This window comes from Panulirus ornatus, chromosome 67, assembly GCF_036320965.1.
Source record: "Panulirus ornatus isolate Po-2019 chromosome 67, ASM3632096v1, whole genome shotgun sequence".
NCBI lineage: Eukaryota > Metazoa > Arthropoda > Malacostraca > Decapoda > Palinuridae > Panulirus > Panulirus ornatus.
The window spans coordinates 7764849-7781582 of record NC_092290.1 but is presented as its reverse complement, the minus strand read 5'-3'; the positions used below and the strand labels follow the sequence as shown (position 1 = coordinate 7781582).

The 16734-nt window shown below is 39.9% G+C and overlaps 1 protein-coding gene across 2 annotated transcripts in view; it reads left to right on the top strand.

Annotated features, from left to right (window-relative positions):
• LOC139747206 (uncharacterized) overlaps positions 1-16734 on the top strand; it is a 155319-nt gene that overhangs the window by 116486 nt on the left and 22099 nt on the right. The window contains exon 1 of one of the 2 annotated variants that reach the window (XM_071659228.1): positions 7969-8073. The exons of the other annotated variant lie outside the window; for it this stretch is intronic. The gene's annotated coding sequence lies outside the window, so the exon portion shown is untranslated. Of the gene's footprint in view, positions 1-7968; positions 8074-16734 lie in introns of those variants that run through there. 2 annotated transcript variants of the gene reach the window in all.

The following is a 16734-nucleotide window of genomic DNA, read 5'->3' as shown; positions in this document are numbered from 1 at the left end:
CATCCAAAAATTTAGAGGAAAATTGAAGGATTAATCTAAATCCCCTTTGGCGTCTTCAAAGGCCTTTACAGGGGAATACTGGCATCTGAAGGGAAAGAGACAAATCAAAAGTTTACTTAAAAGACCGTTTAGGGGTGCCAAAGTCCAATACAGTTGCATGGTGGCATCCAAAAATAAACAGGCAAATCAAAGGTTTAGTTTAAATCCCCTTTGGCGCCGCCAAAGGCAATTACAGGGGCGTAGAGGCATCAAAAGGGAAAGAAACATATGGAAAGCTTACCTTAATGCCACTTTGGGGATGCCAAAGGGCAAGGGAATTGCGTGGAGGCATCCAAAAATTTAGAGGAAAATTGAAGGATTAATCTAAATCCCCTTTGGCGTCTTCAAAGGCCTTTACAGGGGAATAGTGGCATCTGAAAGGAAAGAGACAAATCAAAAGTTTACTTAAAAGACCGTTTAGGGGTGCCAAAGTCCAATACAGTTGCATGATGTCATCCAAAATTAAAAAGAGAAATTAACGGTTTACTTTAAATCCCCTTTGGAGCCGCCAAAGGCAATTGCAGGGGAATAGAGGCATCAAAAGGGAAAGAAACATTTGGAAAGCTTACTTTAATGCCATTTTGGGGATGCCAAAGGGCAAGAGAATTGCGGTGAGGCATCCAAAAATTTAGAGGAAAATTGAAGGATTAATCTAAATGCCCTTTGGCGGCTTCAAAGGCCTTTACAGGGGAATACAGGCATCTGAAGGGAAAGAGACAAATCAAAAGTTTACTTAAAAGACCGTTTAGAGGTGCCAAAGTCCAATACAGTTGCAGGATGTCATCTAAAAATAAAAAGACAAATTAACGGTTTACTTTAAATCCCCTTTGGAGCCGCCAAAGGCAATTACAGGGGCATAGAGGCATCAAAAGGGAAAGAAACATTTGGAAAGCTTACTTTAATGCCACTTTGGGGAAGCTAAATGGCAAGAGAATTGCGGTGAGGCATCCAAAAATCTAGAGGAAAATTGAAGGATTAATCTAAATCCCCTTTGGCGTCTTTAAAGGCCTTTACAGGGTAATAATGGCATCTAAAGGGAAAGAGACAAATTAAAAGTTTCCTTAAAAGACCGTTTAGGGGTGCCAAAGACCAATACAGTTGCATGATGTCTTCCAAAAATAAAAAGAGAAATTAACGGTTAAGTTTAAATCCCCTTTGGAGCCGCCAAAGGCAATTACAGGGGCATAGAGGCATCAAAAGGGAAAGAAACATTTGGAAAGCTTACTTTCATGCCACTTTGGGGATGCCAAAGGGCAAGAGAATTCCGGTGAGCCATCCTAAAATTTAGAGGAAAATTGAAGGATTAATCTAAATCCCCTTTGGCGTCTTCATAGGCCTTTACAGCGGAATACTGGCATCTGAAGGGAAAGAGACAATTTAAAAGTTTACTTAAAAGACCGTTTAGGGGTGCCAAGGTCCAATACAGTTGCATGGTGGCATCCAAAAATAAACAGGCAAATCAAAGGTTTAGTTTAAATCCCCTTTGGCGCCACCAAATGCAATTACAGGGGCATAGAGGCATCAAAAGGTAAAGAAACATTTGGAAAGATTACTTTAATGCCACTTTGGGGATGCCTAAGGGCAAGAAAATTGCGTTGAGGCATCCAAAAATTTAGAGGAAAATTGAAGGATTAATCTAAATCCCCTTTGGCGTCTTCAAAGGCCTTTACAGGGGAATAGTGGCATCTGAAGGGAAAGAGACAAATCAAAAGTTTACTTAAAAGACCGTTTAGGGGTGCCAAAGTCCAATACACTTGCATGATGTCATCCAAAAATAAAAAGACATATTAACGGTTTACTTTAAATCCCCTTTGGAGCCGCCAAAGGCAATTACAGGGGCATAGAGGCATCAAAAGGGAAAGAAACATTTGGAAAGCTTACTTTAATGCCACTTTGGGGATGCCTAAGGGCAAGAGAATTGCGGTGAGGCATCCAAAAATTTAGAGGAAAATTGAAGGATTAATCTAAATCCCCTTTGGCGTCTTCATAGGCCTTTACAGGGGAATACTGGCATCTGAAGGGAAAGAGACAAATCAAAAGTTTACTTAAAAGACCGTTTAGGGGTGCCAAAGTCCAATACAGTTGCATGGTGGCATCCAAAAATAAAAAGACAAATTAAATGTTTATTTTAAATCCCCTTTGGCGCCGCCAAAGGCAATTATAGGGGCATAGAGGCATCAAAAGGGAAAGAAACATTTGGAAAGCTTACTTTAATGCCACATTGGGGATGCCAAAGGGCAAGAAAATTGCGGTGAGGCATCCAAAAATTTAGAGGAAAATTGAAGGATTAATCTAAATCCCCTTTGGCGTCTTCAAAGGCCTTTACAGGGGAATACTGGCATCTGAAGGGAAAGAGACAAATCAAAAGTTTTCTTAAAAGACCGTTTAGGTGTGCCTAAGTCCAATACAATTGCATGATGTGACCCAGAAATAAAAAGACAAATTAACGGTTTCGGTTAATTCCTTTTTGGCGCCGCTAAAGGCAATTACATGGGCATAGAGGCATCAAAAAGGAAAGAAACATTTGGAAAGCTTACTTTAATGCCACTTTAGGGATGCCAAAGGGCAAGAGAATTGCGGTGAGGCATCCAAAAATTTAGAGGAAAATTGAAGGATTAATCTAAATCCCCTTTGGCGTCTTCAAAGGCCTTTACAGGGGAATACTGGCATCTGAAGTGAAAGAGACAAATCAAAAGTTTACTTAAAAGACCGTTTAGGGGTGCCAAAGTCCAATACAGTTGCATGGTGGCATCCAAAAATAAACAGGCAAATCAAAGGTTTAGTTTAAATCCCCTTTGGCGCCGCCAAAGGCAATTACAGGGGCGTAGAGGCATCAAAAGGGAAAGAAACATATGGAAAGCTTACCTTAATGCCACTTTGGGGATGCCAAAGGGCAAGGGAATTGCGTGGAGGCATCCAAAAATTTAGAGGAAAATTGAAGGATTAATCTAAATCCCCTTTGGCGTCTTCAAAGGCCTTTACAGGGGAATACTGGCATCTGAAGGGAAAGAGACAAATTAAAAGTTTACTTAAAAGACCGTTTAGGGGTGCCAAAGTCCAATACAGTTGCATGGTGGCATCCAAAAATAAAAGACAAATTAAAGGTTTACTTTAAATCCCCTTTGGCGCCGCCAAAGGCAATTACAGGGGCATAGAGGCATCAAAAGGGAAAGAAACATTTGGAAAGCTTACTTTAATGCCACTTTGGGGATGCCAAAGGGCAAGAGAATTGCGGTGAGGCATCCAAAAATTTAGAGGAAAATTGAAGGATTAATCTAAATCCCCTTTGGCGTCTTCAAAGGCCTTTACAGGGGAATAGTGGCATCTGAAGGAAAGAGACAAATCAAAAGTTTACTTAAAAGACCGTTTAGGGGTGCCAAAGTCCAATACAGTTGCATGATGTCATCCAAAAATAAAAAGAGAAATTAACGGTTTACTTTAAATCCCCTTTGGAGCCGCCAAAGGCAATTACAGGGGCATAGAGGCATCAAAAGGGAAAGAAACATTTGGAAAGCTTACTTTAATGCCACTTTGGGGATGCCAAAGGGCAAGAGAATTGCGGTGAGGCATCCAAAAATTTAGAGGAAAATTGAAGGATTAATCTAAATCCCCTTTGGCGTCTTCAAAGGCCTTTACAGGGGAATACTGGCATCTGAAGGGAAAGAGACAAATCAAAAGTTTACTTAAAAGACCGTTTAGGGGTGCCAAAGTCCAATACAGTTGCATGATGTCATCCAAAAATAAAAAGACAAATTAACGGTTAAGTTTAAATCCCCTTTGGAGCCGCCAAAGGCAATTACAGGGGCATAGAGGCATCAAAAGGGAAAGAAACATTTGGAAAGCTTACTTTAATGCCACTTTGGGGATGCCAAAGGGCAAGAGAATTGCGGTGAGGCATCCAAAAATTTAGAGGAAAATTGAAGGATTAATCTAAATCCCCTTTGGCGTCTTCAAAGGCCTTTACAGGGGAATACTGGCATCTGAAGGGAAAGAGACAAATCAAAAGTTTACTTAAAAGACCGTTTAGGGGTGCCAAAGTCCAATACAGTTGCATGGTGGCATCCAAAAATAAACAGGCAAATCAAAGGTTTAGTTTAAATCCCCTTTGGCGCCGCCAAAGGCAATTACAGGGGCGTAGAGGCATCAAAAGGGAAAGAAACATATGGAAAGCTTACCTTAATGCCACTTTGGGGATGCCAAAGGGCAAGGGAATTGCGTGGAGGCATCCAAAAATTTAGAGGAAAATTGAAGGATTAATCTAAATCCCCTTTGGCGTCTTCAAAGGTCTTTACAGGGGAATACTGGCATCTGAAGGGAAAGAGACAAATTAAAAGTTTACTTAAAAGACCCTTTGGGGGTGCCAAAGTCCAATACAGTTGGATGGTGGCATTCAAAAATAAAGACAAATTAAAGTTTTAGTTTAAATCCCCTTTGGCGCCGCGAAAGGCAATTACAGGGGCATAGAGGCATCAAAAGGGAAAGAAACATTTGGAAAGCTTACGTTAATGCTAATTTGGGGATGCCAAAGAGCAAGAGATACATTGAATAAGGCATCTTACAGCCTGACAATGGGATCTTATACATTCAATAAGGCATCTTACAGACTGACAATGGGATCTTATACATTCAATAAGGCATCTTACAGACTGACAATGGGATCTTATACTTTCAATAAGGCATCTTACAGACTGACAATGGGATCTTATACATTCAGTAAGGCATCTTACAGACTGACAATGCGATCTTATACATTCAATAAGGCATCTTACAGACTGACAATGGGATCTTATACATTCAATAAGGCATCTTACAGACTGACAATGGGATCTTATACATTCAATAAGGCATCTTACAGACTGACAGTGGGATCTTATACATTCAATAAGGCATCTTACAGATTAAAAATGGGATCTTATACATTGAATAAGGCATCTTCAGACTGACAATGGGATCTTATACATTCAATAAGGCATCTTACAGACTGACAGTGGGATCTTATACATTCAATAAGGCATCTTACAGATTAAAAATGGGATCTTATACATTGAATAAGGCATCTTCAGACTGACAATGGGATCTTATACATTGAATATGGCATCTTACAGATTAAAAATGGGATCTTATACATTGAATAAGGCATCTTACAGACCGACAATGGGATCTTATACATTGAATAAGGCATCTTACAGACTGACAATGGGATCTTATACATTCAATAAGGCATCTTCAGACTGACAATGGGATCTTATACATTCAATAAGGCATCTTACAGACTGACAATGGGATCTTATACATTCAATAAGGCATCTTGCAGACTGACAATGGGATCTTATACATTCAATAAGGCATCTTACAGATTAAAAATGGGATCTTATACATTGAATAAGGCAACTTACAGACTGACAATGGGATCTTATACATTCAATAAGGCATCTTGCAGACTGACAATGGGATCTTATACATTCAATAAGGCATCTTCAGACTGACAATGGGATCTTATACATTCAATAAGGCATCTTACAGATTAAAAATGGGATCTTATATATTGAATAAGGCATCTTACAGACTGACAATGGGATCTTATACATTGAATAAGGCATCTTACAGACTGACAATGGGATCTTATACATTGAATAAGGCATCTTGCAGACTGACAATGGGATCTTATACATTCAATAAGGCATCTTCAGACTGACAATGGGATCTTATACATTCAATAAGGCATCTTACAGACTGACAATGGGATCTTATACATTCAATAAGGCATCTTACAGACTGACAATGGGATCTTATACATTCAATAAGGCATCTTACAGACTGACAATGGGATCTTATACATTCAATAAGGCATCTTACAGACTGACAATGGGATCTTATACATTCAATAAGGCATCTTACAGATTAAAAATGGGATCTTATACATTGAATAAGGCATCTTACAGACTGACAATGGGATCTTATACATTCAATAAGGCATCTTACAGACTGACAATGGGATCTTATACATTCAATAAGGCATCTTACAGACTGACAATGGGATCTTATACATTGAATAAGGCATCTTACAGACTGACAATGGGATCTTATACATTCAATAAGGCATCTTACAGACTGACAATGGGATCTTATACGTTGAATAAGGCATCTTACAGACTGACAATGGGATCTTATACATTCAATAAGGCATCTTACAGACTGACAATGGGATCTTATACATTCAATAAGGCATCTTACAGACTGACAATGGGATCTTATACATTCAATAAGGCATCTTACAGACTGACAATGGGATCTTATACATTCAATAAGGCATCTTACAGACTGACAATGGGATCTTATACGTTGAATAAGGCATCTTACAGACTGACAATGGGATCTTATACATTCAATAAGGCATCTTACAGACTGACAATGGGATCTTATACATTCAATAAGGCATCTTACAGACTGACAATGGGATCTTATACGTTGAATAAGGCATCTTACAGACTGACAATGGGATCTTATACATTCAATAAGGCATCTTACAGACTGACAATGGGATCTTATACATTCAATAAGGCATCTTACAGACTGACAATGGGATCTTATACATTCAATAAGGCATCTTACAGACTGACAATGGGATCTTATACATTCAATAAGGCATCTTACAGACTGACGTGTCCACAATGGATTAAATGCGTCATTCCATTATTTTCGCAGTCCACTTTCATACGTCTGGCGCCAACACTCTCCTTGGACACTAATAAATCTTATCCATAAATAAATATTTTCATTCGTATATGACCAGTGCGGAATGAGCCAAGAATCTTTCACTGAACTCGCGAGAAAACTCTTAAAGAAACACCATAACACTAGTAAACACATGAACACAAGAGTTATTGTAATGCTGACCAAATGTCAGTCCTGCCTTTGACAACATACCAGTTCCATCATGACCGAGCCCCACATACACCATCCCAGTACACTAACGAGCCAACTATCATTTTCGAGGTATTTCTCAGTTCAAAGTAGGACAGATTTGTTTTCTTTCCTCATCAATCACATACACCGTCCTCTTATCTAAAGACATCTCATTAATCTAAGAAAACTCATTAATCATCTATAACGAGAGTGGTAATTACAATATCACACACGAGATCTCACCTATTGGGAAACCAAAGGGTAACTGCTCGCTCCGGTGACACGAGAGGAACATCACTTGGTTTCCCGCCACCTGATGGTGTCTCCTCACTTTTTTTTTTACTATGATGATGAGAGTAATCATGAACACCTCACTGACAAATACCGTTCATATAAGCCAAATTCTGATTCATGTATTACATAAGCTTTGAAAATCCCTACTTTGTTCATCAGCCTAGGTCATCTTACATACATTTGCTCATGATTATCACCTTCATTGGATATAGTTGCAATAAATAAGTCGTGTTCTCCTTCGTCCTGTATAAACAAAGCACCCAATTGGCCAAAAGAAAAATGGAGTTAGCCAATCAGCGTTGCAAGCCATGCCATCACGGTCGATTTCATTTCTATCAGAAGATTAATCTTTTATAGAACCCTTTCGAAACCAGAATTAATATATCTAGTTTTGATGAAATAGCCTAAATATGTCTAGGTAATTACAATTGAATTAGTGACAGGGGCCATGTTACCAGCCCGAAGGATAAATCAGATTTCTAAATTTTAACTGATTTATCAGAGAGCGTCCTGAGAGGTGGTGTTTATATACAACTTACGTAGAATATTTTTAGGACAATTTATATAATGAATTATGCAAATAAGGTTTAGTATATGCTATCTAATAGAAAATATTTCCTTCAATAAATTATAAACCAGCATTTATGAAATTGTTTTGAAATTAATACTGAAAATAGATACAAAACCATGAGATAAAATATAACGCAACCTGTAATTAAAAGTTCGTCGTGACTCTCGTAATGTTTGTGTTGTGATGCAGGAACACGTTTCTTGTATATTTCATCCATAATAACGAAGTGATAATAGATTATCTACTGTATGCAGCAACAATAAGTGAGTACTGTAACCTTCGTACCATTTAAAAAGTAGATACGTTTTTATCCAGTAAGGTAGTTATGAAACACTCCAACAAGGGTGTCGCATCGTTCGTAAACTTTTAGAAATAAACTTTCAACTCGTTGAATTTGTACAATGTGCCTGATCCACACATCCTGTATAACTCCAAGAACTCTGTTTTTCTTTCCCATTCTGAAATGTTATGTCAAGAAGGCACAAAGTTAACATAAGTGAGTTTTACCACTGTAGTTAATGGAACATTGACATTGAAACTTTTGTGTTTCTGATTATTGAGGAATTAAAAGCTCTCATGATCAGATTTATTTTTATATTACTATCTGTGTAACGGTAATATCACAGCAGTAATGTTTGTGGTGCATATTTAGTACTGAACCAAAATATCACAGGCATTTTAGTTTAAGGTCACCTGTCAAGGGTTTCAGTATTTGTAATTTGATATGAGTCAGTTTAGGCAACATAGCTAGATCCTTCTGAACAGAAAACATTAAATACATAAAAACTGTATGCAGACCAAGTCATCTCTTATTACATTTTGCCCAACATTAAGATAAGACTACTCCCTCGACATACATTTATAAACTCTGTGAACATGAATGTCATTAAGTTTCATTTGTGTTGATATTGCTCAGTCTCACTAAACATTAAGATCTTGACTTTTGATTTTCTTATCAGAAATGTACAACACCTAGGTATGTCAAGGTAAGTATTTGTATGAGCGTACACATTTCTGATTTGTTTCCTCAGTTATAGAGATACGCTTTACATAGAATGCCACATCGATTACTGATACTAGGCACTCTAACCTATGCCATGTTATGCGTAACTAAAACAAGACCTATAAAATGAAGTTGCGAGTGCAGAGATTGTTTTTAAAATTAGTTAGTGAAAAAGTTTGATATCAACTGTTGCATTTATGTAATTTGTAAGAGAAATAATGTGCTTGATGTTACTCTCTAAACTTTATGAGCTTTGTATTATGTGCTGTTCAGCGTTTCTTATTGTAATATACCCATCCACCCAGTCTAGAATTGACATGAAAGAACTGGTTTTGTATTTGTCGTATTATGTGTTAGCCCTTATAATGGTTATACCAACTCGAGAAGTTTCTTTGTTTCTTGTCAAGTGATAAAGATATGCTTGTGGCATGAGAAGCGTGGGAGGTGGGTTGATTAGAAAAGATATGTTCCAGTGCTTGAGTGTATTTATGTGTGTATGAAATGCATTGAGATACATAGAAAAAAATCTGAAGTGCATTGAATGTCTTTCTATAGTGGTACAAATGAAATATGAAATCTTTTCTTTCAAACTATTCGTCATTTTCTGCATTAGCAAGGTAGCGTTAAGAACAGAGGACTGGGCTTCTGAGAGAATAGCCTCGTCTGGCCCCCTTCTCTGTTCTTTCTTTTGGAAAATTAAAAAAAAAACAAGAGGGGAGGATTTCCAGCCCCCCGCTCCCTCCCCTTTTAGTCGCCTTCTACGACATGCAGGGAATACGTGGGAAGTATTCTCTATCCCCTATCCCCAGGGATAGAAATATGAAATATTTTCATGAAATATTTGAAGTGATTTAAGATGTTGTTACACCAAGCATTCAAATGTTAAGTGACCATGAAATTGCACCATAGAACAGTGCTGTGACCTCTTAGAAAAATGTCCTTAACACAAAGCATATTACATTGCTTTAATTCTTGTGGATGTGTATCATATTATCTGTGAAGCCTGGAGTCTACATCTTACAGTAATTTCCACGTGTTTAGAATGCACATAAGGAGTTAGGAATTCTTATTCATGTGAATGGAAGCATACTGGTATACTGTGGCCAATCTATGTACTACCTTTATAAGTTATAATCACAGGATTTCATATATTTGTAGATGTGAAGTGTTGCTGCATCTATTTTTATAAAAAGATATCAATTATCGTTGTTGAGATTTTTACGTGTTGTTTTAATGTCCTTGAATATATGTTAGGAGGTAGTTGAAAGGTAGCCACTAACCAGAGAGTTATTTATATTGCATGTACTGCCCACCTAGGTATTGGGAAGGTTAGTGATGACTGTGTGGTGCGTCACCACTTCTGTGGTTGTCAGCTTGCATTCCTATGTCGGAGGTAGCTACTGGCATTCTGTCCACCAACATACAATCTCTCCTGTCACACATAACCCTTGACAACCCTGAACTCACAACTCGTTCTTCATAACTCAAGGTTTTGTGCTGTGAATGCTGTGCGTTATCCCTCCCTTGGTAAGTGGTAAGAGCAGTTGATGAAAGTAGTAGGTAGAAACATTAAGTAGAAGTATTTTTTATTTATTTTGCTTTGTCGCTGTCTGCCGCATTTGCGAGGTAGCGCAAGGAATCAGACGAAAGAAATGGCCCAACCCACCCCCATACACATGTATATACATACACGTCCACACACGCAAATATACATACCTATACATCTCAATGTACACATATATATACACACACAGACACATACATATATAACCATGCACACAATTCACACTGTCTGCCTTTATTCATTCCCATCGCCACCTCGCCACACATGGAATACCATCCCCATCCCCCCTCATGTGTGCGAGGTAGCGCTAGGAAAAGACAACAAAGGCCCCATTTGTTCACACTCAGTCTCTAGCTGTCATGCAATAATACCCGAAACCACAGCTCCTTTTCCACATCAAGGCCCCACACAACTTTCCATGGTTTACCCCAGACGCTTCACATGCCCTGATTCAATCCACTGACAGCACGTCAACCCCGGTATACCACATCGATCCAATTCACTCTATTCCTTGCCCGCCTTTCACCCTCCTGCATGTTCAGGCCCCGATCACTCAAAATCTTTTTCACTCCATCTTTCCACCTCCAATTTGATCTCCCACTTCTCGTTCCCTCCACCTCCGACACATATATCCTCTTTGTCAATCTTTCCTCACTCATTCTCTCCATGTGCCCAAACCATTTCAAAACACCCTCTTCTGCTCTCTCAACCACACTCTTTTTATTTCCACACATCTCTCTTACCCTTACATTACTTACTCGATCAAACCACCTCACACCACACATTGTCCTCAAACATCTCATTTCCAGCACATCCACCCTCCTGCGCACAACTCTATCCATAGCGCACGCCTCACAACCATACAACATTGTTGGAACCACTATTCCTTCAAACATACCCATTTTTGCTTTCCGAGATAATGTTCTCGACTTCCAAACATTCTTCAAGGCTCCCAGGATTTTCGCCCCCTCCCCCACCCTACGATTCACTTCCGTTTCCATGGTTCCATCCGCTGCCTGATCCACTCCCAGATATCTAAAACACTTTACTTCCTCCAGTTTTTCTCCAATCAAACTTACCTCCCAGTTGACTTGACCCTCAACCCTACTGTACCTAATAACCTTGCTCTTATTCACATTTACTCTTAACTTTCTTCTTTCACACACTTTACCAAACTCAGTCACCAGCTTCTGCAGTTTCTCATATGAATCAGCCACCAGCGATGTATCATCAGCGAACAACAACTGACTCACTTCCCAAGCTCTCTCATCCACAACAGACTTCATACTTGCCCCTCTTTCCAAAACTCTTGCATTCACCTCCCTAACAACCCCATCCATGAACAAATTAAACAACCATGGAGACATCACACACCCCTGCCGCAAACCTACATTCACTGAGAACCAATGACTTTCCTCTCTTCCTACACGCACACATGCCTTACATCCTCGATAAAAAGTTTTCACTGCTTCTAACAACTTGCCTCCCACACCATATATTCTTAATACCTTGCACAGAGCATCTCTATCAACTCTATCATATGCTTTCTCCAGATCCATAAATGCTACATACAAATCCATTTGCTTTTCTAAGTATTTCTCACATACATTCTTCAAAGCAAACACCTGATCCACACATCCTCTACCACTTCTGAAACCACACTGCTCTTCCCCAATCTGATGCTCTGTACATGCCTTCACCCTCTCAATCAATACCCTCCCATATAATTTACCAGGAATACTCAACTAACTTATACCTCTGTAATTTGAGCACTCACTCTTATCCCCTTTGCCTTTGTACAATGGCACTATGCATGCATTCCGCCAATCCTCAGGCACCTCACTATGAGTCATACATACATTAAATAACCTTACCAACCAGTCAGCAATACAGTCACCCCCTTTCTTAATAAATTCCACTGCAATACCATTCAAACCTGCTGCCTTGCCGGCTTTCATCTTCCACAAAGCTTTTACTACCTCTTCTCTGTTTACCAAATCATTTTCCCTAACCCTCTCACTTTGCACGGCACCTAGACCAAAACACCCTATATCTGTCACTCTATCATCAAACACATTCAACAAACCTTCAAAATACTCACTCCATCTCCTTCTCACGTCACCACTACTTGTTTTTACCTCCCCATTAGCGTCCTTCACTGAAGTTCCCATTTGCTCCCTTGTCTTACGCACTTTATTTACCTCCTTCCAGAACATCTTTTTATTCTCCCTAAAATGTAATGATATTCTCTCACCCCAACTCTCATTTGCCCTCTTTTTCACCTCTTGCACCTTTCTCTTGACCTCCTGTCTCTTTCTTTTATACATCTCCCACTCAATTGCATTTTTTCCCTGCAAAAATGGTCCAAATGCCTCTCTCTTCTCTTTCATTAATAATCTTACTTCTTCATCCCACCACTCACTACCCTTTCTAATCAACCCACCTCCCACGCTTCTCATGCCACAAGCATCTTTTGCACAATCCATCACTGATTCCCTAAATACATCCCATTCCTCCCCCACTCCCCTTACTTCCATTGTTCTCACCTTTTTCCATTCTGTACTCAGTCTCTCCTGGTACTTCCTCACACAAGTCTCCTTCCCAAGCTCACTTACTCTCACCACCCTCTTCACCCCAACATTCACTCTTCTTTTCTGAAAACCCATACAAATCTTCACCTTATCCTCCACAAGATAATGATCAGACATCCCTCCAGTTGCACCTCTCAGCAAATTAACATTAATATTAAGTAGAAGTAGTAGATAGAATTAGGTGGGAGCTTTACATAGAAGTAGTAGGCTGGAAGATCAGGCAGAGATGTTAGGTAGTTGTAGTTGGTAGGAATATTAGGGTGGTCTATTAGGGTGAGGAGAGTTATGCTATGGCCATCCCCTTGAGGGAGTTTCCAAAAGGAAAAGTCATCAGAGATATACACGTAGATAGATAGATATGACTGTTGTACTTAATTTGTTGCTTCTCCATGTCCTTTTTTATGTACCTCTTTCAGTGCACTGGGTGATAATTTCTGGTCTTGGATTGCTATGTTTGACATGGCTGTTTGTTAGTTTCTCCAAGTTCATTTATTTTAGGCTTTGATATTTTATTTTTTGATTTTCTAACTCTTTTTAGTCTGTGTTAATTATTAATATTTATATATGTTTATTTGTTATATTTAATTGCTGTTTCCCACTGATGCGGGAAACAGACGAATAATGGCCCATCCACTCATATACACATATATACATAGACACCCATACATGCACATGTACATACACACATATACATATATATACACAGTTACATATTAATACTTGCTTGCTTTCTTCAATTACCCGTGCCACCCCACAGGAAACAGCATCACCACCCCCCTGCGTCAGCAAGGTAGCACCAGTTAAGCAGACCAAAAAAGGCCACATTCATGTGCGAAGTGAGAGGGTTAGGGAGAATGATTTGGTAAACAGAGAAGAGGGAGTGGAAGCTTTGCGGAAGATGAAAGCCGGCAAGACAGTGGTTTTGGATGGTATTGCAGTGGAATTTATTGAAAAAGGGGGTGACTGTGTTGCTGACTGGTTGGTATGTATAGTTAATGTATGTATGACTCATGGTGAGGTGCCTGAGGATTGGTGGAATGCTTGCATAGTGCCATTGTACAAAGGCAAAGGGGATAAAGGTGAGTGCTCAAATTACAGAGGTATAAATTTGTTGAGTATTCGTGGGAAATTGTATTTTATTTATTTATTTTGCTTTGTCACTGTCTCCCACATTTGCGAGGTAGCACAAGGAAACAGACGAAAGAAATGGCCCAACCCACCCCCATACACATGTATATACATACACGTCCACACACGCAAATATACATACCCATACATCTCACAGTACACATATATATACACACACAGACACATACATATATACACATGCACACAATTCACACTGCCTTTATTCATTCATATCGCCACCTCGCCACACATGGAATAACACCCCCCTCCCCCCCTCATGTGTGTGAGGTAGCGCTAGGAAAAGACAAAAAAGGCCCCATTCGTTCACACTCGGTCTCTAGCTGTCATGTAATAATGCCCGAAACCACAGCTCCCTTTCCACATCCAGGCCCCATACAACTTTCCATGGTTTACCCCAGACACTTCACATGCCCTGATTCAATCCATTAACAGCAAGTCTACCTCGGTATACCACATCGATCCAATTCACTCTATTCCTTGCCCGCCTTTCACCCTCCTGCATGTTCAGACCCCGATCACTCAAAATCTTTTTCACTCCATCTTTCCACCTCCAATTTGGTCTCCCACTTCTCCTCGTTCCCTCCACCTCCGACACATATATCCTCTTGGTCAATCTTTCCTCACTCATTCTCTCCATGTGCCCAAACCATTTCAAAACACCCTTCTCTGCTCTCTCAACCACACTCTTTTTATTTCCACACATCTTTCTTACCTTTACATTACTTACTCGATCAAACCACCTCACACTACACATTGTCCTCAAACATCTCCTTTCCAGCACATCCACCCTCCTGCGCACAACTCTATCCATAGCACACGCCTCGCAACCATACAACATTGTTGGAGCCACTGTTCCTTCAAACATACCCATTTTTGCTTTCCGAGATAATGTTCTCGACTTCCAAACATTCTTCAAGGCTCCCAGGATTTTTGCCCCCTCCCCCACCCTATGATTCACTTCCGCTGCCAGATCCACTCCCAAATATCTAAAACACTTAACTGGAGTACTTCCTCCAGTTTTTCTCTATTCAAACATACCTCCCAATTGACTTGACCCTCAACCCTACTGTACCTAATAACCTTGCTCTTATTCACATTTACTCTTAACTTTCTTCTTTCACACACTTTACCAAACTCAGTCACCAGCTTCTGCAGTTTCTCACATGAATCAGCCACCAGCGCTGTATCATCAGCGAACAACAACTGACTCACTTCCCAAGCTCTCTCATCCACAACAGACTTCATACTTGCCCCTCTTTCCAAAACTCTTGCATTCACCTCCCTAACAACCCCATCCATAAACAAATTAAACAACCATGGAGACATCACACAACCCTGCCGCAAACCTACATTCACTGAGAACCAATCACTTTCCTCTCTTCCTACACGTACACATGCCTTACATCCTCGATAAAAAGTTTTCACTGCTTCTAACAACTTGCCTCCTACACCATATATTCTTAATACCTTCCACAGAGCATCTCTATCAACTCTATCATATGCTTTCTCCAGATCCATAAATGCTACATACAAATCCATTTGCTTTTCTAAGTATTTCTCACATACATTCTTCAAAGCAAACACCTGATCCACACATCCTCTACCACTTCTGAAACCACACTGCTCTTCCCCAATCTGATGCTCTGTACATGCCTTCACCCTCTCAATCAATTTTTTTATTTCTTTTTTGCTTTGTCGCTGTCTCCCGCGTTTGCGAGGTAGCGTAAGGAAACAGACGAAAGAAATGGCCCAACCCACCCCCATACACATGTATATACATACGTCCACACACGCAAATATACATACCTACACAGCTTTCCATGGTTTACCCCAGACGCTTCACATGCCCTGATTCAATCCACTGACAGCACGTCAACCCCGGTATACCACATCGATCCAATTCACTCTATTCCTTGCCCTCCTTTCACCCTCCTGCATGTTCAGGCCCTGATCACACAAAATCTTTTTCACTCTTTCTTTCCACCTCCAATTTGGTCTCCCACTTCTCCTCGTTCCCTCCACCTCCGACACATAAATCCTCTTGGTCAATCTTTCCTCACTCATTCTCTCCATGTGCCCAAACCATTTCAAAACACCCTCTTCTGCTCTCTCAACCACGCTCATTTTATTTCCACACATCTCTCTTACCCTTACGTTACTTACTCAATTAAACCACCTCACACCACACATTGTCCTCAAACATCTCATTTCCAGCACATCCATCCTCCTGCGCACAACTCTATCCATAGCCCAAGCCTCGCAACCATACAACATTGTTGGAACCACTATTCCTTCAAACATACCCATTTTTGCTTTCCAAGATAATGTTCTCGACTTCCACACATTCTTCAAGGCTCCCAGGATTTTCGCCCCCTCCCCCACCCTATGATCCACTTCCGCTTCCATGGTTCCATTCGCTGCCAGATCCACTCCCAGATATCTAAAACACTTTACTTCCTCCAGTTTTTCTCCATTCAAACTTACCTCTCAATTGACTTGACCCTCAACCCTACTGTACCTAATAACCTTGCTCTTATTCACATTTACTCTTAACTTTCTTCTTTCACACACTTTACCAAACTCAGTCACCAGCTTCTGCAGTTTCTCACATGAATCA